Here is a 25,932-nt window from a genome sequence, read left to right as displayed (position 1 = left end):
GAAGTCAGCATTGTACAAGCGCCAGCCTTACCGCATCATTTTGACACAACTCAGGCTCATTTAATAATATGGTTCACCACTTCAATACTGCACTTTGGAACATATCAATGCTGTATATAGCAATACTACTGCCAGGCCACTTAGCACACAAGGACAGATATGCTTCCATGCCTCAGTACAAGGCTTTTCGCTTGTTCTTGTAGTGCTCACTCACTCTGCATCCACTTGGATGTTGACAGCATTCCTTCCTTACATTTCTATGCATTGCTGCCTCATTCAGGGGCTCACAGTACTTTGTGCTTCATCTTTCTGCACAGACACAAAGTCAGGCAGCCTGTCATGTTTGCCAGCAATGAATAGTCAAGCGGTTGGATATGTTTTTGCGTTGACGCTGCATCAATGTCATGCCTATGCCATGTGTCAGCATCTTATTTTAAAAGTAATAATGCTCTCTTCTGTCAGAAGCTTGTGCCTACTTTTACAAGACAGCAGGAACCCCTTTCTAACCACAGCAGTAGTTTTAAGACCCAAGAAAGAGTGGGTTTGGATGTGATGGGAAGCAAAATATACAAACACTCCAAACCAATCTGCCCAATTACTGTTTTAGTGGAAACGAGTCAGGATCTTGTCTCAGGAAACAGTGATGTCATTGAAATCTTTTAAGGAGGCAGTGTACCCTCAATTAATGGGCTTTTAACCTTTGACTAGTGGTTGCCATTTTCCTGGTTCTTAGGAATCCCAGCTGTTAAACGGAAACTGAAATGGTTGGATGTGTAATGTAAGTGTATTTATAGCACTGCTTGTAGGCTGGGAACAGCAACTGTGTTTCCGGCAGGTCCAATAAACATACCTCTGCTATCTTACTGTGATCAACAACAATCTCGCACCCACTCAGATATTATGATCCAATGTTCTGAAATTATAAGGCATGGACACAGAACTCAGACTCACATGACTCCCCCCCCCTTCACTTTTCTGGCATCCCATTGATTTTTTTGTGCCCAACAATTGTCTAACCTGTCAATTGGGCTGCTGTCTGCCTGGAAACCGATGGAAAGGATCTATAAGACATCCTGCAGTTAAATCCTTCACGACATCCAGGAAGCCCTTACTTCCGGGTTTCCTGTCCGGAAATCCACTCGTTCACTGCTCTCTAAATGGCCCCAGGTACATCTCAGGGTCCAGATGTCTCAAGAATTCCTTCCAGAGACCAATAATACTTTGCAAGAAATAAAAAGATTTCCCGGCAACAAGGCTAACTCATTCAGTACAGATCTAATCTGCTTGACCTATACATTCATTATTTCCAAATAATAAACTAACCTACCTAATTAGACTGAATCTGAGCCCTTCATTAAAATAAAAACTCAATCATATCCTATCTAAACTTGAGCTTTGCCAAGATAAATAATTTCTGTTGCTGCCAAGTTTTGCGTATAGGTTCCTATTTTCAGACGCTATACACACTGGTATTGTAAACAGGATGAGGATGAGACTGGGTTTGTGGTTTTTGGGAATAGATTAAGGTACATTAGGGAGTTAGAGGTTTTTTTTTGATTAGATTAGATTACTTACAATGTGGAAACAGGCCCTTCGGCCCAACAAGTCCACACCGACCCGCTGAAGTGCAACCCACCCGGACCCATTCCCCTACATTTACCTCTTCACCTAACACTACGGGCAATTTAGCATGGCCAATTCACCTAACCTGCACATTTTTGGATTGTGGGAGGAAACCAGAGCACCCGAGGAAACCCACGCAGACACAGGGAGAATGTGCAAACTCCACACAGAGAGTCGCCAGAGGCAGGAATTGAACCCGGGTCTCTGGCACTTTGAGGCAGCAGTGCTAACCACTGTGCCACCGTGCTGTCCACCACATGACTCCCCCCACATGTTTTGAAGTATGTGACTCCGTTTTCAATCTGTTATATCTAGATCACGATACAGAAAGTACTTTATGGTTTGGTGCACAGTTCTTAAGTTATGTTTTTTTTTCTGATTTTCTCCTTGTTCGGAATCTATTTCCTTGTTCATTTTGCTCCATGCATTACTGATGAAGAAAGCATAGGATGTAAATCGATTGTTGGATCTCTTTTCTATCAGATATTAATACATTGGAACTATTTGTCTTGATTTTGCCTCTGATCATCTTCTGTCACTTATGGATCTCACTAACACATGAAACTCGCTCATGTGACATATATTGTAAGAAAGTGTGATGTGCTGTCAAACCCTTTTAACAGTGCAAATAAATCCATTGCCGCTTCATTTTATAGGCAAATGAATCAACATTTTGTTATCTTGGAATTATTTTGGACCCCAGAACAGTTTTGTATCTATAGATTTATCCACTGGCACAACTTTGATAGGCCTTACAGCTCCTAGCTTTCTGTGATGCATCAAGGACTTTGTCATTTGAACAAACACCGTAATAGGGACACTAAAATATCTGTATTCAATCAGTTGCTGAGAAGTTGTGATTGCAACTTTAGCTTTCCAGTCACAGACCCTCTAGTGTGTTTTGGAGGAAGGCGAACAAATAAATGCTTATATCCCATTATTAGACTTTACAGGTAGATTGAACCAGCACTGCTTCATTCAATATTTTATAAGCTCGTTGTATATTGTAAATGCAAATCCAGTACATTTCAAGTCCTAATGCTTTCTTAATGAGAAACAATTTACAAATATGGTTGTGATGTGTACAAATTTCAATAGTTTACAAACCATACCCTAGTTCCTCTAACTTTTTTTTATAAAGCTTTTGAGTAAAGTAATCTCAAAAATGAAAAGGAACTAAAAATTTCATGGCTGGATACAAGGTTCATTCTTAAAAAAATGTCATGAGATCTTAATGTCATTTTATTTTCCTTCATTAAATCTTCTGAACATTTTATAACTTTAGTTCTTCTGTTTTGACATATTTAGCTCTATCTTATTTCACTTCCCTTTCTGAGTGTTCATGTTTCACTCACATTAATTCTACCTCTTTTTAACTTGAGTGACTGTTAAACAATGAAGTATTTTCCAGAATTTTTTTTATTGTGTTTTCCGACCCACTATGTTTTCTTATGTCTGATTGTCCTAGATCTTCCTGTTCATGGTTCAATGTCACACATCACTAAAATAAAAACGACAATTCTGTTTCGCCATGCTCCAAACTTTCATATATATTGAGAAGCATTGGATTAGCACTGATATAATTTTGATATTTTTCAACACCGCTTTAATCCTTCACTTATCTTTCTGCTGATTTGAAGATCCACCAGCTGCTGAAAATCTGCTTGTTTCTGTACCCTATCATCAGGACTCACTAAATATAACAAGTATTTCCTTTAACAAATGAAGTACTCAGGTTAACTTTTTGAGATGTAACGGGTTCTCATTTATGGTACATTACAATACTGTTAGAACAGGCTCGGCCATATTAATATGTTCAACTCTGCTGTTCATGGAAATCGTGAAGGAATTCATGGAAAAATGTTAATGGATTAAGCTTACTCTGAAGTAAGCTTTCTGTGATTTGCTTTGAAGTTCAGTAACCTCAGATAAGTCAAGTAGATAAAATACTCTATTGATGCATATTTTTGACTGCAGCATTAAAGATAAAATTATTTCCACTACACAAATGCCAAAGTAATTTTTATTTTTAAGAGGTGAAAGCATATTATATCTAAAGCCTAAGGGGTTGTATAGAATGTCTAATTCCATAACCTGGCTGTAATAACTTAATCCACAATCTCAAATATATGGTGGTATTTGTTTATTAAGTATGCCATACTGCCACTCTAGTAGAAAGCTCTGGAAAAAGAGTGAACAAGTGGTTCAGTGGTTAGCACTGCTGCCTCACAGAGCCAGTGATCTGGGTTTGATTCCACCCTTGGGCAACTGTCTGTGTGGATATTCTCCCCATGTCTGCGTGGGTTTCCACTGGGTATTTCAGTTTCCTCCCACATCCCAAAGATGTGCAGGTTAGGTGGATTGGCCATGGTGCATTGCCCATAGTGTCCAGGGATGTGCTAGGTGGATTAGCCATGGGAAATAGAGGGTAGGAGGGGGGTGCTTTTCAGAGTGTCAGTATGGACTCAGTGGGCTGATTGGCCTGTTTCCACACTCTACGGATTCAATAAGGAGACATCTGGAAATGCAGGTCTAGACCTGAGCTGGTATTTCCCTTTTTTGCTTTACAGGGAAGATTGTGGTATCTCCTGCAAAGTGCCTACTAACAAATCAAACCATTTAAGGGCTTATTAAAAGTCTGAGTTGCGGAAAATATTTTGACATTTTGATGTAGGCTTTTAGGAGCCCTCAGTCTTCAGTCACAATGAGGGCAGGTGTATCCGGTGGGGGAGTTACTGACATTATTTAGAGCAGTTAACAGGATTGAAAAATTATTGAAGATGACAGAAAGGGATATTCTCATGATAGACTGTGTGGGTGGTTGGGGGGGGGCGGTGGAGGTGAGGTGAAGAGATAACACCGATGTCGTACATGTGAGATTGCCTCAAACCTCTAACATAGAGGATGGACAGTGATATTCTCTGGGATTGGAATACTAGGTTTTGGAAAGACAGTGATGAGTTTACCATTGTCTGATTGGCCAACAATATAGCTTGCAAGTGGCAACACTTCTCATATAAACATATGACTGAGGAGCAGGAATAGGCCATTCAGATCCAGGAACCTGCCATTTAATAAGTTGATGGTTGAAAATATTGCTACTACAAATCTATATTTTCATTTAGAAAAAAAAACAAAGGACTGCTGATGCTAGAAATCAGAATCAGAAATTGCTGGAAAAACCCAACAGATCTGGCAGCATCTGAAGAGAAAAATCAGAGTTATTGCCATGTTGCTTTTCTTCACTTCTAACCTTAACCTAAGAAGGCCCAGGGGAAGATCAGCCCTGCTCTATGAGACCCAATTTTGTGGAAGTGTGCCAGCTCTACATCAGAGAGGAAGATTGCAAAGGCCCAGATCAAACCTGTGGATTGTTGTGGGTAATTTCCTTTCTCAGCCAGATAAAGCTAGCTAGATAGTAAATATGGAAATTTGTGAGCTGATCACATGTTGCTTTTAATAAGGAATATTTTGTTTTTAAAATCAAGTAGAACTGCAAACCAAATTCTGTGTCCTTTTGTCCACATCACCGACAAGAGTGCTTGGGTTAAGTGTTTTTAGTACATGAACTGGTCAAAGTGTCCAGAGCACGAACAACATCAGTCAATGCCCAGTCCCTCTCAACTTAACTTGCTCTGCTGGACAGACGCCCACATCTACCTTACCTAAATAGACAGGCAAGAGGCTGGAAGAACACAGCAAGCCAAGAGATGGAGAAGTCAACATTCGGGTATAACCCTTCTTCAGGACTGGGAGTGGGTGTAGGGGGAGCTGCAGCTAAAGGGGGTGGCGGGGGCAGGTGGTGAAGTGGGGATAGAAGAAGACAGATAGAGGATACGACCTGGTTGGTCAATGGGAGAATGAATCCAATTGGAAGCAGGGAGGAGTGAAAGGGAGGGGGAAGGAGGGAGATTATGCAGATTAGTCTTTGCTGTAATGACAGTACTTCATTTTGATCAGGGCCTAAGTGAGGAGACCATTGTGAGTCTTTCACCAGGTAAACCAAAAGGAAAAAAGTTGCTTTTAAAACATTAGGAAAATCTTTCCTTGTGGGACATTGAGGAGCATTCCATGGTGACAAGAGGACCAGGAATGCTTCATGGAACCTGTCTTAAATTGTTGCATTCCAACAATACTCTCCCCCTTGACAGGTCAGTAGCTTTCTATTCCCTAGTGCTGGCATCTGTCCTGCTGGTTTCAGGCTGGCAGCTGAGGGCATCCAGCTCAGCATTGGCATTTAAAATCACCAGGTTCTTTAAGCACAACTAAGGTCAGTATGGTCTGACCTGGTCCTATCCATTCACCCAATTCCTGCTCCGAGTTAAGGCCTGGACTACAGTATAGTATGTATTTATGTTTTCTGATTGGTACTGACAACACCTTATTCATTCATAATTTTGGAACAACTTGGTGGTTGCCATTTTTAAATGATCTATATGCAGTCTGAAGTAACTCCACAGAGGTCAGTACCCATCACCAATTCACTCTTTATTTACAGATGAGAGTCCTTGACACTGATCCAGTTCTGTCAGAGCCAGCTCTCAGAGTGAGCAGAATCTCTGACACTCATGTTATTATCTGTCAGCCCTGAACTCATATCCTATGATGTCCACCTTGGTGGATCTCGTTACAATCACAACACAGTAGATGGAAAATAAATTATTAGTGTTTTGCTTAAGTACTAAGAAATAGTTATCACACAGTGCGTTTGTAAAGAATTACAGTATCATAAACCACCCCTTTCAACTTGAGCACTTGTATTTCTGACTCTAGTAGTAACACCTTGCAAATGGATAAATGCTGATTCCACAGGCAGCAAGCCTCACTGGGAATCTGGTCATGCAGATATAAAGGTATTCAACTTGATGTGCATCAATCATGCATTAATAATGCAATACAATCTTAAAAGAAAAACGTGTATGTTTCTAACCTGAGAGCTGAAATTTCAGCAATTATAATGCCCTTTCAATTACCTAAGCTGCAGCATCTATATGGATTGTTCATTTGGACCACTTTCCCTTTGTTGAATATGTTCTAATGGGAGATACCTGACCATGGGCATTAAAGTAAGAGGCCAGATTTGCTGTTAATTCAGACTATATCTGAGTGTGATGTGCGAAATGCCCTGTGAGAACAGTTAGTATTCTCGACTGATTTGAAACAATAGATTTAACATACCTGGTCAGACATGTGACACGTGACTGCTTGGTTCACCTCTTCTAACCTGGGCCAGTCATGTATGAATGCTTATTATTACAACATTGTTTATAAAAAGCTTTATGAAGGGCAACTCTGAATGATATTTGTGAATTTTTAATCCCTTCATGCAAATGTGATAATAACTTTTAAATATAAAACAGATTTGTGTGAACAGTTATGAGGTATGACCTTTTGCAAAGGAAGATTTCATCCTTATTTAGCTTCCTTCAGACATCCCTGATCACTGGTTCTTGATTACATATAGCTTTTGTTGTGGACTAATGGTTTCTACAGAACTCTGTTAAAAGTCAGGTGTGGAAATCCCCAGGGGACTAAACCTGGTACTCCCAAAAACTTGCCACTAAATTTTATTTTATAGTAAACTCCCGTGGCATCGGCACTTACCAATGGTAAGCAATGAAAGGGGCCTTTTCTTTAAGGCAGTCAAAATGTACTGTCCACACATTTTCAGGGATTGCGAATGGGAGTAGAGATGGTGCTGGTAGTGGATCTAATTAAAGTTGAATAATTGAAACGTTTCACTCATTTTCTTTTCCTGCTTTTATGTACTTGAGACACTTCGTCAAAATGTCAAATTTAAGTCCACACATTGCTGTAAAGAACTTTCATACAAGTCAAGCATAAATCCATATACAAGGCACATTTTGGTAACTACTCCATTTTATTGTACAACACTTGACAGAACAATCGCATAGTTCACTAGTAAATCATTGTAGTATAGTTGTTCCCAATCTCTTTGGTTAATTACATTTTAACGTGTTTTTTTTTACAGACAATGCAGACATGACATACATACATGCAAGTTGCACTGTTCGAAAGCCACTTTTGTTTAAAACTAATACCATATACAATGAATATATTAAACAGTGACAAATATATGGAAGCAATGCAATGTGTTGGTAGACTATGTAACATATACGTCTGCAAATTTTCAGTAAGTTGGAAGGGCATTCAAAAATAATTTTGAGGTAATAAAGTACTGAAAGTTGCTAATATTGTTGTTATCAAAGTGCTTTTTTTTAACAAATTGACTTAATTGAACTTCTATACCATCGGTTCAAGGTGACTTTCTGACCATTTAATCCAATGACTATACCATTTCTGAGCTCAATGTCTCAGAAAATAAAACACTCCTCTCTCAGAAAAGGTGTGGGGAGGTGCTGGACAGGCAGGATGAGGGGAGCAAAGTTTGAGCAAAAATTAACATCCAATACTGTTGAATGGCTATACATCTATTGAACAGCTATACATCTTTAGGAGAGGAAGGAAGAAAAAGTTGAAAGAGTGTATGGGAGAAAAGGGGTGAAAAGCATGTTTCAATCTGTGAAAACTGAAAAAGGTTCCAAAAATATTGCTACCTAAGTAAGAACAAACCGAAGGTACAGTTCTGATTATTTGTATTAGTTGCTGTGACTAGAAATACCCATCAGTGAATCAATTTTTATTGTCACTCTGTAATTTTTTAATACAGTTAGAATGTAACTCCCATTATGATCATAAATATTCTATTGACATTTTCTCTCAATTTATTATAATTCTGACAGATTAACTATTGGCCAACTGGATAAAAAGATCAAACAAAGATCAAAGGGAGTTGACAGTGATGAAACTGAAGGGACTTCATATTTCAGATAAAGCTGATCAGAATGTTATGTTTTCATGAACACCTTTGTTACATCGACCAATCTGCAAATGTTCAATTAGGCATCAAAAGATTTTATAATAAAATTTATTATCTATTGGAAGCACAAATTTTCACCTTTCTCTGCCCAGAAGCTCACACCAAACTGGGGAAGAACCCAGCTTTAAGTATTTTATAATCAATCTGTTCAGATAGGAAGTGTTTGGAGGGATATGGGCCGGGTGCTGGCAGGTAGGACTAGATTGGATTGGGATATCTGGTCGGCATGGACAGGTTGGACCAAAGGGTCTGTTTCCATGCTCCTCTCATCCAGAGGTGCGGGCACTTCCAGGATAACCCTCAAATCAACTCCACAATTAAACAACTTTTGTTTTATTTACAGAAGTGCTTTTATACACCTCTGAATGTATTTTTTCACCATTAAATCATCTGTGTTACTTTTGTCCTTTAATCTCCACCACTAATTCACCCGTGTTTCTGAATCAAGACCAATTTATGGGCAAAGCCTGTCAGAGGCAGCACAAGCAACATCAAAAGTGTAGGAAAAGGAGGGAGCCAAAATCAAGATAGAGTTAGGGAAGAAAAAGGCATTGCAACCTCTGTGGCACCCCATCACTCTCTAAAGGCATCAAGACAGTTGAAGGTCACCACGTGCTCCATCTTCAAGAACACTCAGGCACAGATGCAGCATTGAAGGGGACAGGCAGTTGTGAGTTATGACCTCTGTTCCATGGCCTGCTGCCTCGCCTCTTTGATCAGCCCCAGAGCAGATTCAAGAGCAGGTCCTCCGACTTGCCCACTTTCCTCGGTGAACCCAGTATCATTTTTCTTATGAGCTCCAATGAGCGTCATTTGTACTTAATCAATTCTAGAGTTATTCAGTTTGACCCTTGAGGGATCTTGTAGCACAGTTGTAGGGTCTCTATCTCTGAGCCAGGAGGCCCAGGTTCAGTCCCACCTGCCCTAGGTAACAATGTCCCTGATTAGACAATATCTTCTGTTGGACCCTTAAAGCGACCTCTGTTTCTTACTCTGGAAATTTCAGAGCAATTCATACTGCATTGAAAGAAACTGTTAGCTCACTAGAATGCAGAGTCTTCTTTGTGGAGCACATTAAATTGGCAAAGGAAATCCCTCAGACTATTTTAATTTTGCAACTATTAGATGTTGAAAATAATATCGCCCTAAAATAACATTTGCAGCAAGTCTTCAGTTGAAGCACTCCGACTGTCCAACATGAATTATAATGTAACAAAATGGGAAGAACAGTAATCTGGAATGACCATTTTAAAAGATTTATTTCAAGGGCATAATTAGTGATAATCATGACAGGAACCTGACTTTGGCCACTGGAATTAAAACAGAGGAGAATTCAATTTTATTAACAAGTCTTAGTTATATAAGTAGGTGTCTGGCCAATGAATTTAACTTGGCTGTAGACTAACCTTTTGAGTTTTTTCTTTGCAGTCAACCAGAACTGTTCTAAACTTAGGTGAAATGGAACCAGATCCAAATCGAAGAATGTAAGAAAAATAGCAGCAGGGGTGAGAAATGAATTCAAACATTTTATACAAGTAAGGGGACGAACATGAAACAAAACTAAAGATTGGATGAAGGTGAAAATGGAAGGTATAGCTTAGAGGGGGAAAGTTCAAAACTGGGAACATAACCAAGACAGGATGAGGTTAAAATAAAAATTGAAAGAGCTGCAGATGCTGTAAATCAGAAACAAAACCAGAAGTTGCTGGAAAAGCTCAGCAAGTCTGGCAGCATCTGGGATGAGAAATCAGAGCTAATGTTTTGGTTCTGGGTGACCCTTCCCCAGAACTGATAAAGGGAGGAAAATGTTGGTTTATAAGCAGAAGATAGGATGGGGAAAAGGGTTAAGGAGTAAACGATAGTTGGGAATGGACCCAAAGAGAGAGAAGTATAGTTATACTGACAAAGGAGTGTATAACAATCTGGCTAGGAGGGTGAATAGCTGTGTATGGAAATTGTTAATGACTAACAATAGGTAATGTGTAATCACATGTGACAACAAAGCCTGGTGTGTGGGGTAGGGGGCCAGGACATGGGAGAGTTCAGGCCCTAAATTTATTGAACTTGATATTAAGTTCAGAGGCTAAAATGTTCTTTTTTTTTAATATTTCTAATAAATTATCAATGTTTGATTTAAATTAAAATGGTAATGACATTTATTTATTCTTGGATGATCTCAAAAACATCAAATTCCCTGGACAAAAAAAAACCCGTTAAAAACTCAATGCTGGAAATCAGAAACAAAAACAAAAATGAAAACAGAAAATACTGGAAAACCTCAGGTCTGTGGAGAGAAATTAGAGTTAATGGTTCAGGTTCAGTGATCCTTTTTCAGAACAGGGAATGGTTCTGAGGAAAGGTCACTGAAGGCAAAATGTTAACTCGGATTTCTTTCCACAGGAAGTAAAGGACCCAGGGTGGTGGTGGGTTGCTTTTCAGACTGGAGGCCTGTGACCAATGGTGTGCCACAAGGATTGGCGCTGGATCTACTGCTTTTCGTCATTTGTCTAAATGATTTGGATGTGAACATAGGAGATTTGGTTAATAAGTTTGCGGATGACACCAACATTGGAGGTACAGTGGATAGTTAAGAAGGTTACCTCAAAGGATAAGGGGATCTTGATCAGATGGACCAATGGGTTGAGGAGTAGAAGATGGACTTTAATTTAGATAGATGTTAGGTGCTCCATTTTGGAAAGGCAAATCAGGGCAGCACTTATATACTTTATGGTAAGGTCCTGGGTGTATCACTGAACAAAGGGACCTTGGAGTGCAGGTTCATAATTCTTTGAAAGTAGAGTCTAAGGTAGATAGGATATTGAAGGCGGCATTTGGTATGCTTTCCTTTATTGGTCAGAGTATCGAGTACAGGAGTTGGGAGGCCATGTTGTGGCAGTACAGGACATTGGTTAGGCCACTTTTGGAATATTGTGTGCAATTCTGGTCTCCCTCCTCTAGGAAAGATGTTGTGAAACTTGAAAGGGTTCAGAAAAGATTTACAAGGATGTTGCCAGGGTTGAAGGGTTTGAGCTATGGGAGAGGCTGAATAGGCTAAGGCTGCTTTCCCTGTAGCATCAGAGGCTGAGGGATGACTTTATCGAGGTTTATAAAATCATGATTAGATTAGATTTCCTACAGTGTGGAAACAGGCCCTACGGCCCAACAAGTCCACACCGACCCTCCGAAGAGTAATCCACCCGGACCCATTTCCCTCTGACTAATGCACCTAACACTATGTGCAATTTAGCATGGCCAATTTACCTAACCTGCACATCTTTGGACTGTGGGAGGAAACCGGAGCAACTGGAAGAAACCCACGCAGACATGGGGAGAATGTGCAAACTCCACACAGACAGTTGCCCAAGGGTGGAATTGAACCCGGGACCCTGCCGCTGTGAGGCAGCAGTGTTCACTACTGAGCCACCATGCCATTCATCGTGAGGGGCATGGATAGGGTAAATAAACAAGGTCTTTTCCCTGGGTTGGGCGAGTCCAGAAGTAGAGGGGATACGTTTAGGGTGAGAGAGGAAAGATTTAAAAGGAACCTAAGGGCAATATTTTCATGCAAATGGTAGTGCATGTATTGAATGAGTTGCCAGAGGAAGTGGTGGAGGCTAGTACAACTACAACATTTCAAATTCTTCTGGATGGGTATATGAATAGGAAGGATTTAGAGTGAAATGGGCCAAGTTCTGGCAAATGGGACTAGATTAGGTTAGGATGTCTGGTCGGCATGGATGAGTCAGACTAAAGGATCTGTTTCCGTGCTGTACATCCCAATGACTCTATGACTCTAGTGCTGATATTGGGATAGTGGGAGTTGATGTTTGGCAGTGATTCACTGCACTAGATAACTGCCTAGTGTTACACTTATTGTATTTCCTCTTTTGAAAGGTTCGGCAGCACCATTAATGCTTGCCCTAATATGTGTTGAGAGTGTGGTGCTGGAAAAGCACAGCAGGCCAGGCAGCACCCCTGGAGCAGGAGCAGGAGTATAAGCCCTTCATCAAGAATGAGGCTTGTTAGGTCTGAGAGATACATGGGACGGGGGAGGGGCTTGGGGAGAAGGTAGCTGAGAAAGTGATAGGTGCCCTAATGTGGCCTGGCATCGTCCCTAATTCGATGGTAACTATGGAAAGAGGTAATCCCTCACATTTTCCATGATTACCACCTTGGCAATCGCACATGTCAGGAATGCCAGTTGACCACAGGCACCCAATGTTCCTCAGTGTGATGGAAAGTGAGAAAAAATATTACGTTGGTAAATCAGATTGCATGTGACTAAACATGTTAAGGTGCAGTTTTATTTAAGTTTACATACTGGATTTGTATGAGACACAACAACATTACTTTTTTCCTCGAAGTTGCTTGGTATATTTAACCTAGCAGTGATATGAATTCTGCAGCAGGAACTAGATTTGCTTTTTCTCATTCTCTAAGCTCCCAAGTGTGGGAGATAATGCCATAAGGGATCTGCCTGAATAGAACCCCACAATAGTCAGTGGGTTTGAGAGTCAGAAAAGATTCCACCCATTACTTCCATTGGCAATTCCACTGGGGAGTTGCACCTTATATTAACTTTTCTTTACTCTTTACACACCTTTGCAGTTCCATCAGTTTCTGCTTTAATTATATTGCATTGTTTAGTTCTCATAATGTAACCAAAGTGGTAGCAATACATATCAATTAACACGAAAAATGTAGCCCTGCCCAAAACTGATATTGAAAACATAAATCAACATGACAGTAATCTTACAGTGAGAAGACAGTCAGTACTAGTCAAACCATTACATTTGTACAAAATGGAACTTAGAAAAAGAGAAGCATTTGTAAAAGACTGATCCCACCTTTCTTTGTGTTGTGTTTGATGTGATGCTTCCCATAAAATAATCATGAATTGCTTGTTTCTGAAAGATCAAGAGCTGAATTTCAAGATTTTTTATTAATCAAAATGTTTTAAGTTCAACAATGTGGCATTGGCAGAATTAGTTGTGGCTTTTAAAGGGAAACTGCATAATTATCTGCAGAGAAAACAATTGCAGTGGTACAGAGAAAAAATGGGAGAATTGGATTTGCTGCATTGTTCTTACTGGCAGTGACATGAAGGGCCAAATGAGCTCCTACTGTGCTATTTGCTTCCATGGTTCCAAGTTATGAAGTTGATTGCATTTATGACTTGTTGAGATAACAAATTGAATGTTTTAGCTTGTGGTTCTGGTTGTTCAACTTTTAAGCCAGGTTATAATGTTTAATTAGCTATAAGTAAATAACATTCCATCTAATAGATTAAGATTAAATCTGTTTAGATTCATGATCTTGCCTCTTTTTATAGCTATTATCAATTTATTCTCAGAACGGCTATGAGGAAGTTTGAAGCACAGCGGCCAGTTGCTCTGCCTCTGATCCAGGAGTTTGTAATTCATGTCCCACTCCAGGACCTGATGGTCAAGGAAGGTGCACTCAAAACTTGGCCAAACAGTGTTGTATCAAAATTATAAACTTTACAACACATGTCAAAGGCAGTCTCTTAGAGTGAGAGATTTTTCTGGTCAGTCATGCCATGAAAGAAATAGGAGCCATTACCATCAATATCCATTGCTGTAGTGATAATGTAGATGTAAAAGTGTATTTTGGCACAAACAAATTTAGAAGGCAGTGCAGAAGGCAGGGTGGAATTAGGGACCTCCCTCCTTGATGGAGAGTGTGGTGGTGTGATTTGGATATACCTGCAGGGCAAACAAAACTCAAGAAGAATGGTCATAGCACAGTAGGAGGCAATTTGTAATAATGCCGGGAAGAGCAATGCAACAAATCTAATTCTCCCACCTTTTTTCCCATATCGCTGCAACTGTTTCCTCTTCAGACAATTACACAATTCCCCTTTAAAAGCCATGATTACTTTTACCACCACCTCATTCCTAGGTTGTGTCTTAAAGATTTTAACTGGTCACTATATTAAAAAGTTCCTCCTCATGCCACAGTTGGCTCTTTTGCCAACCACTTTGTCTAGTGATCCTTGATCTTTCTGCCACATGGGAACAGTTTCTCCCATTCTACCTTGTTCAAACCCCTCATGGTTTACTATCCATTAAGAGTTACAATGACAATATTAATAAGATAAAACTGACTGTAAACTTTTCAGATTGTAATTACACCCTTGTGCCAAGTGGCACTGCTTCAGTTGTGGCTCTGAGAGCTGGATTTAGATTGTGCAGTTTGAATATACATAGTGTGCTTAATTTCCTAGGATGATTCAGTACAGTCAATTTCATTGAGAACATGCTTACCTTTATGTTTCACACTTTATACTCGGTAGCATTGTTTCAAATATTTTTTCATAAACTACAGGACAAATTTCAAAGACTGTGCAGTGACATTTGTACCAATGTTGCTTTGAAAAGTTACAGGGAGCTACTGCAGAGATGTGTGTGCATGTGAGAAACAGAGAAAGGCAGATAAAAATCAGGGCTCCGGTTACACACCTGTTCTGGCTTTTGTTCCCTGTTCTACACACATCAGAAAGTGGATACACTTGGGAGAAAAGAGGAATAGTTGGTTAATATTACTTCCATTTTTAAATGAGCGCACGAGATGAATTGCAAATCAACCTGTGTTTGCTTAACATATAGAAAGGTCAAAGAGTTTTCTATATGTCTGTGTAAGAGGCAGATTCACACTGGAGTCAAAGAATGAGGGAATGAAAGAGAACATTCAGACAGACACCGTGAGGTCACTAGTGGTGATCAATAAAGCCCTAAGTCAGAGAAAGATGAGAGAAGTACGAAAGTGTTCCTCTCAATACTAATTTAATATTTTAATATTTGAATCTAATGGGAATGGATAGGAAGAGAGGGGGACATTGGAAGGAAATACACTTTTACATCTATATTGTCACTGGAGCTCTGGACATTGATGGTATTGGCTCCAATTTCTTTCACCGCATAGCTGACCAGAAAACTCTCCCACTCGTACCAGTCTGTCATTGACATGTGTTGTAAAGATTTTAAGGTTGATTCAATGCTGTTTGGTTAAGTTATGAATGCATCTTCCTTGACCATCGGGTGGGATTTGAGCTGCAAATTTCTAGATTAGAGGCAGGACAACTGGCCACTGTGCCATGAAATTTCCTCACGACCATTCTGAGAGTCTATAAATTGGCACTAACTATAAATAGAGGCAAAGTTATACATCTAAACAGATGTAATGCTCATCAATTAGATTACATGCTGCTCTATTTGCTTAGAGTTCAAGGACATGAAAAGTTTCTTGCCATTTGCCATTTATTCTTGGAGCAAGTGGGAATGGGTACAATCGAATGGCAGTAAATGGAGTGGCAAATGACAGCAGAGCAAGAAGACATAGGGGTTGAGTGAAGATCTTAAAAGGGAAGTGCTTGTGTTAGTGATGAGGCTAATAGCATGAAGGAAGTGGAGAAAGATAAGAGGAAGGTATAAATAATTGAGGGAACTAATGCAAAAGTGTCTGCTGAGGGCTACATTTTTCTTGTACTGCTGATATCAAATGCAGCTTACTGTTTTTAGTGGCTTCTTTATTGAACAGAGCAGAAAAACAAATGAAGAATCAGAAGGGAAAAAGACAAAAGAAAAATAGAAGAGCATTGAGTGAGTGAAATAGTGACCTATAAACAGTAAAGAGCAGTGACATGTAAGGGACTGATTATATTATCCAACTGGCAATATTGAGGGAAATTATGAACATTATATGTTGGCCTTGCATCATATTTGATGATGCGTTGCATCATATAAGACTGGAATGTGATGACTTTTTTTACAAAGTTTGCACAGACACAACTGGGACAAATTATATGCAATGTACCAACTGAATGCTGCAGTAGTTTGCAAATAGAGTGCCAGTTGCTTCAAAATACTAAGGATAAATAATAAGAGCCAACTCCAAATGAACAGGCAATAAATGCCAAAGATGAATTAATGCAATTACTTCAACACTTCCAGGAACATATCCTTCTAAATTCAAAAATTTGCAAACTAAACATGGAAGGAAGGCAATTCTCAAACAAACCATTAAAATATAAAATATATCTGTTCATCATTGATACTCTCAAATTTCCACCAGATGCAAACCATTCACGAGCCTCAAATTCATCTCAAAATATAGATCCTATCTTTGGCCTCGGTTTGACTTCATGTTGTGCCTGTAATATGTAAGCATTTGACACCAGCATTTTCATTGTCAAAAAGTGCAATTCAGACATCTGTCTTAATATCACACAGCTGACCACAACATCGACTGTCATAAAGGACCGTCCCCACATCCCCCCCCTACCCCCCGCAACACACCCGCCCCAACCAGTGACTTCAAGGGGCCACTAAGCAGTTAGAATTGCTTTGCTTTGCTTTGCAAGTTGCCATAAGAAATGTTGTGTATCACTGTCCCATATGCCTGTTGAACTGGATAGCCGGAAGAAACTCTACTGCTGCCAACCTAATTGTTCCTGCCCTGAGAAATAAGGCTGCAGGATTACCTAGTTTAAAACTTGAATATTGAAGGATACACAACACTCAGAATGAGCAGAAAGCTAGGATAAGGTAATTAATTAATGATTCTGTTAGCACGAATGGCTTAAGGCTTGGAATGCCCTGAGTTCAGGAAACCAAGAGATTTAGGCATTTTGAGTAGAAATGACCAATGATAAGGGGAAGAACTCATTTGTAGGAGTGATGTACAGACCCTAAAAAAAACCTTATTGTAGGATAAATTGTAAAGCAAGAATTAATGGGAGTTTATCAGAAAGGAGCAACAATAGTTACAGGCCATTTTAATCTACATAGAGATTGGAAAAATCAGAGGGATGAAAGTAGCCTAGCTGAGGATTCCATAGAGTAAAAACTATCTCATTCCATAGAACAGCAGATTCTGGAGCCAACCAGAGTGACCATGTGATCAAATATTTCTTTTATTTGAGGGGATGGGAGTGGGTCCAAGTCCAAGTATTTTAACTCTGAATAAGGGTGATTGTGACGGCTCAAAAGCAGATCTAGCTGAAGTGAACTGGCAAATTAGATTAAAGGATAACACATTAGGTATGCAATGGCAGACAATTAAATGGGATATTTCTGAAAACATAGAAGAGATCTTCTATGGGTAAGAAAAAGTCCAAGTGAAAGTTCAACTTTTCGTCAGTTATATTATAGTTAAAAGAAAGAACACACAACTGGGACCCCCAGCATTACCCTCTCTTTTCTGTTAATCCATCCCATCAATCCTATAGCTTTAACACTTCCCCAGATCATCACCCAAGCTGTGTATATCTGTATACAATTGTCTATCTGTTCCCGCTCCCCCAACCCCCTTCCTCCTTAATATCTACGAACAGAGGTGGCGGAAAATACATGGCTCACCCCCTCAAGCCATCATCTGTGCAGACCCTTGGAAACACAAGTCTATGACTGCAACTGTCCTCCCTATGGACTGGTGGCCCTTATGGAAACAAAGAACTGTGGCCTGCTCAGGAGCTCCCAGGCATGATCCCCCTGTGCAATGCTATCCTAATAAGATCCTGACCATGGCCAAAATCCAGGACTGGTACAGGAGGCTGCCCTTGACTAACTGTATTGGGCCCCGCCCGATTGATAGAGGCCCCCATTGACTTCAGTGCGTACTACTCGTCTAAGGCTTTCAGATATGTTGTACTGCTTGCAGCAAATGCTGCATTTGGCACAAACAGTGAGACCACGTGGTGCAGGTGTTAGGACATGCCACATTGATATACAATGAGATGAATTGCAGAGTACTGCCCAGCATGCTTACTTGCCTGGTTGTGTGATTGAACCAATTCCCAAGACAAGGTACGCTGTGGGGTGCTTGTAAGCACCAGGTGAATACTGTCTGAATGAGCTAGGAAGTGAGTCTAGTTTCTCTGTATCCAATGCAGCTGTCCACTGTTGATTGCCAGTGTATCTTTTTAGATTAGTCTTCCCTTGCAAGAGTCAGTGCCAGAGCTTTGGAATATGCTAAGATGGTGGCAATGACATCCTGAAACTGGAGTACCGATGTCTGTGGTGGAAGGTACTTTTGGCTGGTGCTGGTTAATCGTACCCTGTTCTGCAGTTTGTCCATGGGCAAGATGGAAGTCATTCAGTGGAGGTGGTGAATTGAACTCACCAAGAATTCACTCTAGTTTCCAGGTCAAGTTTTCACAATGGCTAGTTTGTAAGGCAAGTTTGATAAGATTGCAACCTGTGGTTAGTTGGGCTATTAACAAAGGATTTAATAAACAATCATGTGCATCAATTAGGAGCTCACCACTGCCTGGTGAGAATCTCACCATGCCATTGAGAAAAGTGAACAAGATGCAATGATTTGATCTCAGCATCAAGATGGGCCTTGCTGAGTGCCTGACCCTATTATCCCATGCATCCCACATCGCGCAAGGACAAGATTCCATTCAAAAAAATGCTTCAGCACAATTTGACTCAGTTGTACATTGTTTGCATTTTAATGTCAGTGTTATACTGTGTAATCGTCAGAATTATAGGCCAAGTGCTGACTGCAGCATCTGGACATAGTTGTTTCTCAGTTTGAACTAAAGGAATTAGTAGATGTTAAATTAGAATGGATCCTAATTGGATGAAAGGGGCAGTACAGGTCAGTAATGGTGGTTGTTACTTCTCAGACTGTCACCATGGATACCTATGTAAAACGACTAAAAGGTCTCAATAAAGGATTGACACAGTCAAATAATCTCAATTGACAGATCACCTTGTTCAGTTTGGATGGAAGAACAAAAGAACAGAGTATTATTTAAATGGACAAAAGCTACAGAAAGATGCTAAAGGGACTTGTGCATGAAACACAGAAAGCTAGCACATAGGTGCAGAAGGTAATCAGGAAAACTAATGGAATATTGGCTGTTATTTCAACGGGGGTTTGTGTATAAGAGTAAGCAAGCCTAAGTGCAAATGTACAAGGTGCTGGTGAAACCACAACTGGAGTACTGCGAGCAGTTTTGCTTCTGTTATTTAAGGAAAGACATCATTCATTGGAGACAATTCTGAGAAGGTTCACTAGGATGATCCCTGGCATGGAGAGATTGTGGATTCCTTCAGTGTCACTGGTACAAAATCCTGGAACTCCCTGCTGAGCAGCGTTGTGGGGCTACCGACATGAAATGAACTGCAGTGGTTCAAGAAGGTAGCTCTCTACGAGTTTCTCGAGGGCAATTGGGGATGAGCAATAAATGCTGGCCCAATCTGCATTGCCTATGTCCCATAAATGAATTTTAAAAAGTTTCTGTTTAACCAGACAGGACAGTTGAAAGAACTGTTTAGTTTTAGAAGATTATGGAATATGGTGTAATTTGCAAATAAGTATTCAAATAGTTTTAAATAGGGAGGCAATGGCTAATGGTCTTGTCACTGGACTGTTAACCCAGACAACCAAGTAATGTTCTGGGGACTCATGTTTGAAGTCCACCATAGCAGATGGTAGAATTTGAATCCAATAATTTTTAAATACTGGAATTGAGAGTCTGATGATGACCATGAATCCATTGCTGATTATTTGGATAAACTGATCTGGTTCACTAATGCCCTTTAGGGAAGGAAACTGCCATCCTAAACTCGTCTGGACTACATGTGACTCCAGACCCACAGCATTGTGGTTGACTCTTAACTGCCTTCTGGGCAACTAGAGATAGGTAATAAATGCTGGTTCACTCATATCCTATGGATGAATTTTTAAAAAGTAGCACATAGTCCAGTCAGAAGTGAAAGATTGCACATTGACAAGCTGCAAAACTAACAGTTTGCATGTCTCTTCAGCATGATTACCTTTATTCTATCATGTATCAAACTGTCTGTGTGTTCCTGGTCTTTCTTCAATTCCACTTCCTTAAACAGGGGATCAAAAGCTAGAGTTACACATGTAATTTATCTGTGCCGTCTGTCTGTTTTTGGATTTATTTGCCTTTCGTGTGTACTCAATTGGAACACTTTATTAAAAACCATGTAATTCATGAATGGCCTGCCTTCCTAAAGAAGGAATTGCTTTTAAAGTATTTTCTCAGATGTATGTAGATTTGTAATATTTCAAATGCATAGGCACATATTCAAAGGTCCGTGGAAGTATTTAAAATATTTATAAGTCATACTGAATGCATGCCTTACATTTCAAACAGCATATGTAGAGCTATAATCATAAACTAACAAGTATAAAGTTACTTCAAAACAAGTTGAATATACTTATGAAATATAAAAGAAGTGCCAATCATGTATGGTGTGTTCTGATTTACAGAATAATTTCAATATTGAATGTTTTAACTTTGCAAGATGAAAAAGTGCTGCTCTGTCCTGTGCAAGTCACTCAAGGTGACAGGAATCTTGTGGGCACTGCAGAAAAGTCCCATAGAAGTCCGGAAATGACCCTTGCTATGGGATTTTCAAAGCAGCCAGATGAGAGACAATGTCTTCATACAACTTCTGTAACTCTGGCACGAACCATTAATACAAAGATTGGGGGAGGGTGCTTAAGAGCGGAATAACAAATGTAGTCTTTCAGCTACCAGGGACATTTATATACTTTTGACTCTTAGGTATATTGTATAAAAGTCAACCTTTTGAGCTTTTCATTCTAGCAATACTTTTTTAAACAGAATACGTTGGATATAATGATGAAATTGAATTCTTTGTGACAGGGAATCTATGTGGATCAGATAGCATGTAGCACCAGACTACTCTGTGGTCACAGTGGTGCGGAAGGGAAGCTGTTCTCCATTCTGAATAGTGTCTTTGTTCCTCGCTCTGCAGTAGTTACATTTTGCAGGCCCCACAGATACAACAGTGGGCATATGAGAACAGAATCAAAATGAATCTTTAGTTTGAAGGCTGCTTCTTTGCACCATGTTTTAGGGAGGCACATGGAACAATATTGGCAATCACAAAATGATTTTATTATGTACAACCATAAAACTGTCTGCATTAATCAGCAGATAAAAAGTTGAAGTTACTTTATGCAGTAGTAAGATTGAGACATCATTTTGCTCTAACGTTTTTCTTGCATTTCTCTGTTTTATATTCAGGGATGAAGTGGCACAGTGGTGGTGTCACTGAACCAATGCTCTGAAGACATGGATGTGAATCCAACTGAAACAGAGGATAAAATTTGAATTCAACAAAAAAATCTGGTAATTATAAAGCTTGTCCAATGGTGGCAATTTAAGCTTTGTGTGTCATAAAAGCCCATCTGTTTCATTAATGTCCTTTATGAAAAGGAGTCAGCTGTCCTTATCTGGTTGAGTCTAAATTTAACTCCAACATAGAGTGATGCAGGAGACTCATAACTGCTCTCTGAAATAGCCTAAAAGAGCACTAAGTTAGATCAAAACTGCTTGAAAGGCTAAAGAAGTCAGATGGCAACCTGATATCCATCAAGGTACCAAAAACAACAATGGTAATCCCAGCCATTGTCACCCTTGCAAAGACCTCCTTACTAACATCTGCTGGCTTCTGCCAAAATTGAGAAAGCTGTTCCATAAGCTAGTCCAGAAATAGTCTGACACAGTCATATTCATGAAATCCCACTTTACAGGCCATGTTACACATACAGGTAAAAACAATGACTGCAGATGCTGGAAACCAGATTCTAGATTAGTGGTGCTGGAAGAGCACAGCAGTTCAGGCAGCATCCAAGGAGCTTCGAAATCATACAACCATCTTCAATCCAGTGCATGTCCTATCTCAGCAAAAAAGCAGAACCCCACTCCCCCAGCCCTGGATGTGGCAATACAGTGGTTTGCAGTATACAGTCAATATTGACTCTAGACCCCATGAAGTCTCATGCTATCAGGTCAAACATGGACAAGGAAATGTCCTTCTGCTTATCAATACTGCTTGGCAGAGGAAGCAGCATACTTTCATGTTGAAAACCAATTGGAAGAAGCACGGACGGTGGCAAGGCCACAGAATGTACTCTGTGTGGGGAATTTCAATGCCCACCACATAAAGAGGCTTGGTAGAACCACTACTAATAGAACTGGCCAAGTCTTAAAGGATATAGCTGCTCAATTAGGTCTGCAACAAGTGGTGAGGAAACCAACAAGGGGGATAACATACTTTACCTTGTCCTCATTAAATTACATGTCACAGATATATAAGTCCATGACAGTACTAGTAGAAGCTATCACTGCTAACTTCTTATACAGACGGCTGTCTTCACAATCAGGATAACCTTCATTATGTTGCTTAGTGTCAGCACTGTGCTAAATAGGATAGATTTTCAACAGATCTAACAACTGAAAATTGCACATCCAGGATGCCTTGTGGGCCATTAGCAGCAACATAACTGTATTCAACCACAATTTGTAACCTCATGGCCGAGCATATCTCCCTCTCTATAATTACTATCAAGCCAGGAATAACCCTGGGTTAATGAATTATAGGAGGACATGTCAGATGCATCACTGAGTACACCAAAAAATCAGATGTCAACCTTGTAAGATTCCAAAACAGGACTACTTGTATGCCTGGAAGCAGCATGCAATTAACAGGACTAAACAATCGCACAAGCAACAGATCATAAGTGCTGAAGTCCTGTCACATCTAGTCATGAATGCTGGTAGTGAATTAAACAAATTACTAGAGAAGGAGCCTCACAAATATTCCTATCCTCAATGATGGGTGAACCCAACACATCAGGACAAAAGACAAGGCTGGAGTAGTTGCATCTATCATCTGTGAGAAGTGCTAACTGCTTAATCCATTGCCGTCTCCTCCCTCGGTCCCAAGCATCACAGTTGCCAGTTTTTAGTCAATTTGATTAAATCCAAGTAATAACAAGAAATGACCAAAGATACCGGATACTGCAACAGCTACAACAAAAGTCCTGAAGACTTGTGTTATTGAACTTGCTATTCCCCTAGTTAAGCTATTCCAATACAGCTTCAACACTGGCATTTACCTGACTATGTGGAAAATTGCCCAGGTATGTCCTGTACACAAAAAGCTTAACAAATTCAAACAGCCAATTACCACCCTCTCAATCATCAGCAAAGTGATGGAAAAGGTTATAAACAGTGATATGAAGAGGCAGTTACTCAACAATAACCTATTTATCAATGCTCAGTTTGAGTTCCTACAGAACTACTTAGTTCTTGACCTCATGACAGCCTTAGTCCAAACAGAGATAAAAGAGCTGAATTCCAGAGCTAAGGTGAGAGAGACTGCTGTTGACATCAAAGCAGCATTTGATTGAATGTGACATCAAGGAGACCTAGCAAAGCTGACGCCAATGGAATTTAGGGGTGAACTCTCCATTGATTGAAGTTATATGTGACACAAAGGAAGATAGTTATGGTTGTTGGAGGTCAGTTACCACAGCCCCAGGACATCTCTGCAGGAATTCCTCAGGATAGTGTTCTAGGCCCAACCATCTTTAACTGCTTATTCAAGATCTTCCCTCAGTCAGAAGACTAGAAGTGGAGATATTCACTGATGATTCCATAATATTCAGCACCATTTGCAACTCTTCAGATAATGAAGCAACTCATGTTCCTATGCAGCAAGATTTGGAAAACATCCAGGCTTGGGCTGATAAGTAACAATAACATTTGTGCCACACAGGTGCCTGGCAATGACCATCTTAAACAAGAAAAAAAATCACCTCTTGACATTTAATAGCATAGCCATTGCTGAAACCCCCACTGTCAACATCCCTGGGGGTTACCACTGAAAAAACTGAACTGGACAAGCCATATTAATGCTGTGGCTACAAGAAAAGGTCACAAACTAGGAACTCTGTGATGAGTAAATCTGACTCAGCCTTCTGGTGAAACTGAAAGTAGTAGGAATTCAATGCAAAATTTGAATATAGGATCGCAATAAGCTAAAATGTGTTAATCAGGTAGTTCTTCTGTAACACAATGGTTGCATTTTTGTACAACCCTGCATTATAGAAAAATTGCACTTTATAAACTGCACATAAAGTATTGGCAATGTTATTGCATTACAAACAATGCATGTTTTAAAAGTTTGCGCTGTAGAAACAGTGTCCCCAATTCGTCAATCGCGTTATATGAAATGTGTGTTATAGCAGAATGACCTATAGGTAGCTATTTTGGGTGTAAAGCCAGTTGGAGGGCCTGTATTGAGTGGAATGTCATTGGGATTGATACAGGGAGCCCTAAGATACCTAATCCTTGGCTTCTGAAACTCATGCCAGCAAAATCTCTGGTGATTCTAAATGAGAGCAGGGAAGGAAGGGAGTAAAGTCAGTTAAAGGAAACAGTCAAGGTTCACATAAAATTAGTAACTGATCAAACCAACAGTAACAAAATTCAGGGTAGAAAAGTTTAATGTACAGTGCATTGTTTCACACATTTGTGTAATGACTAAAGTTGAAGCTGAGATGTAGAATGATAGTAGTTGCAGCAAACAATATGTTAATTCAGTGTGGAGCAGCAAAAAACAGAATAAATGGAAATTTAAACCAGATCATTTCAGTACAAATCAGGTGATGTCATATTTAAACGTCTCTTGCCAACCTGCACTTTGGGCACTGTGTTCAGTTTCAGTCATAAAACATTAAAGGAAAACATTCAGTCGATTGAAAAAGTAAAAAAAATTGCAGATGCTGTAAATCTGATACAAAAACGGTACACATTGGGAAGTTTCCGCACGTGCAGAGACACCAAATCTATTCGTATTGTAGGCTCAGATTGTTCTTTAAACAGATTTGTGAAAGGTTCACACCTGAAACCAGAACTAATCTGTCCAATCCTTGGGGATAATGAAGAGAAGGACCAAAGGGTTCAGATAGAAGGAAAGACAGAAAAAATAGTGCATTCTTTCCTCTTTATTGCTGAAAAATGTCCACCAGGTCAATATGATGTGTCTAGTTTGTAGGTAAAAGGAATTGGTAAATTTACAGTATTATGTACATTAGTTTGCATGTCATTTTCAGTCTATGGTGCTGGCTAGCAGCACTGCAAAGGAGATTCCCTAATGTGTAGGTCTCTGCTTGTCAGTACACACCCTTTCCACCAGCAGATCCTTAGCTGTGCCCCCTATGGCCCCAGGCTAAAGTTTTAGAGGAACTCGGGAATTTGACCACCAGCTGTATAGTGTGCAGGTCCATTGGCATGTAGACATGACCTAGTGTTCATGAGTCAAATTTCCAGCTATAGGAGCAATAACTGCACTGCATACTTCAATACTTCAAGAGGTGAAGGCTAAGGAAGTAACCCTAGGCAAAAAAAGGCTGGAGGGGATCCCAAAGGTGGACGTAATTTATTCCAACAACTTTTGCAATCAAGTCCGTGTAAAATCTAGTTCTTTGCATTACTTTGGATCAAACTAGTGAGTTCAAAAGGAGGGACTTTGATGTTTGGGTAGCTCAAGGTTGCCATAAAGTTTGCTCAGGCTTCCACACTGGTG

General features: G+C 39.9%; 1 long non-coding RNA gene across 1 annotated transcript in view; it reads left to right on the top strand.

Annotated features, from left to right (window-relative positions):
• Window positions 1-21,036: 21,036 nt before the first annotated feature.
• Window positions 21,037-25,932, top strand: part of LOC140475942 (uncharacterized) — a 28,623-nt gene continuing 23,727 nt past the window's right edge. The window contains exons 1-2 of the long non-coding RNA XR_011960370.1: window positions 21,037-21,095; window positions 21,582-21,686. This is a non-coding gene — a long non-coding RNA (uncharacterized lncRNA). The remainder of the gene's footprint in view (window positions 21,096-21,581; window positions 21,687-25,932) is intronic.

The sequence above is a fragment of the Chiloscyllium punctatum genome, chromosome 4, assembly GCF_047496795.1.
Source record: "Chiloscyllium punctatum isolate Juve2018m chromosome 4, sChiPun1.3, whole genome shotgun sequence".
NCBI lineage: Eukaryota > Metazoa > Chordata > Chondrichthyes > Orectolobiformes > Hemiscylliidae > Chiloscyllium > Chiloscyllium punctatum.
The sequence above is the reverse complement of the archived record's forward strand: the minus strand, read 5'-3'. Positions and strand labels throughout refer to the sequence as shown.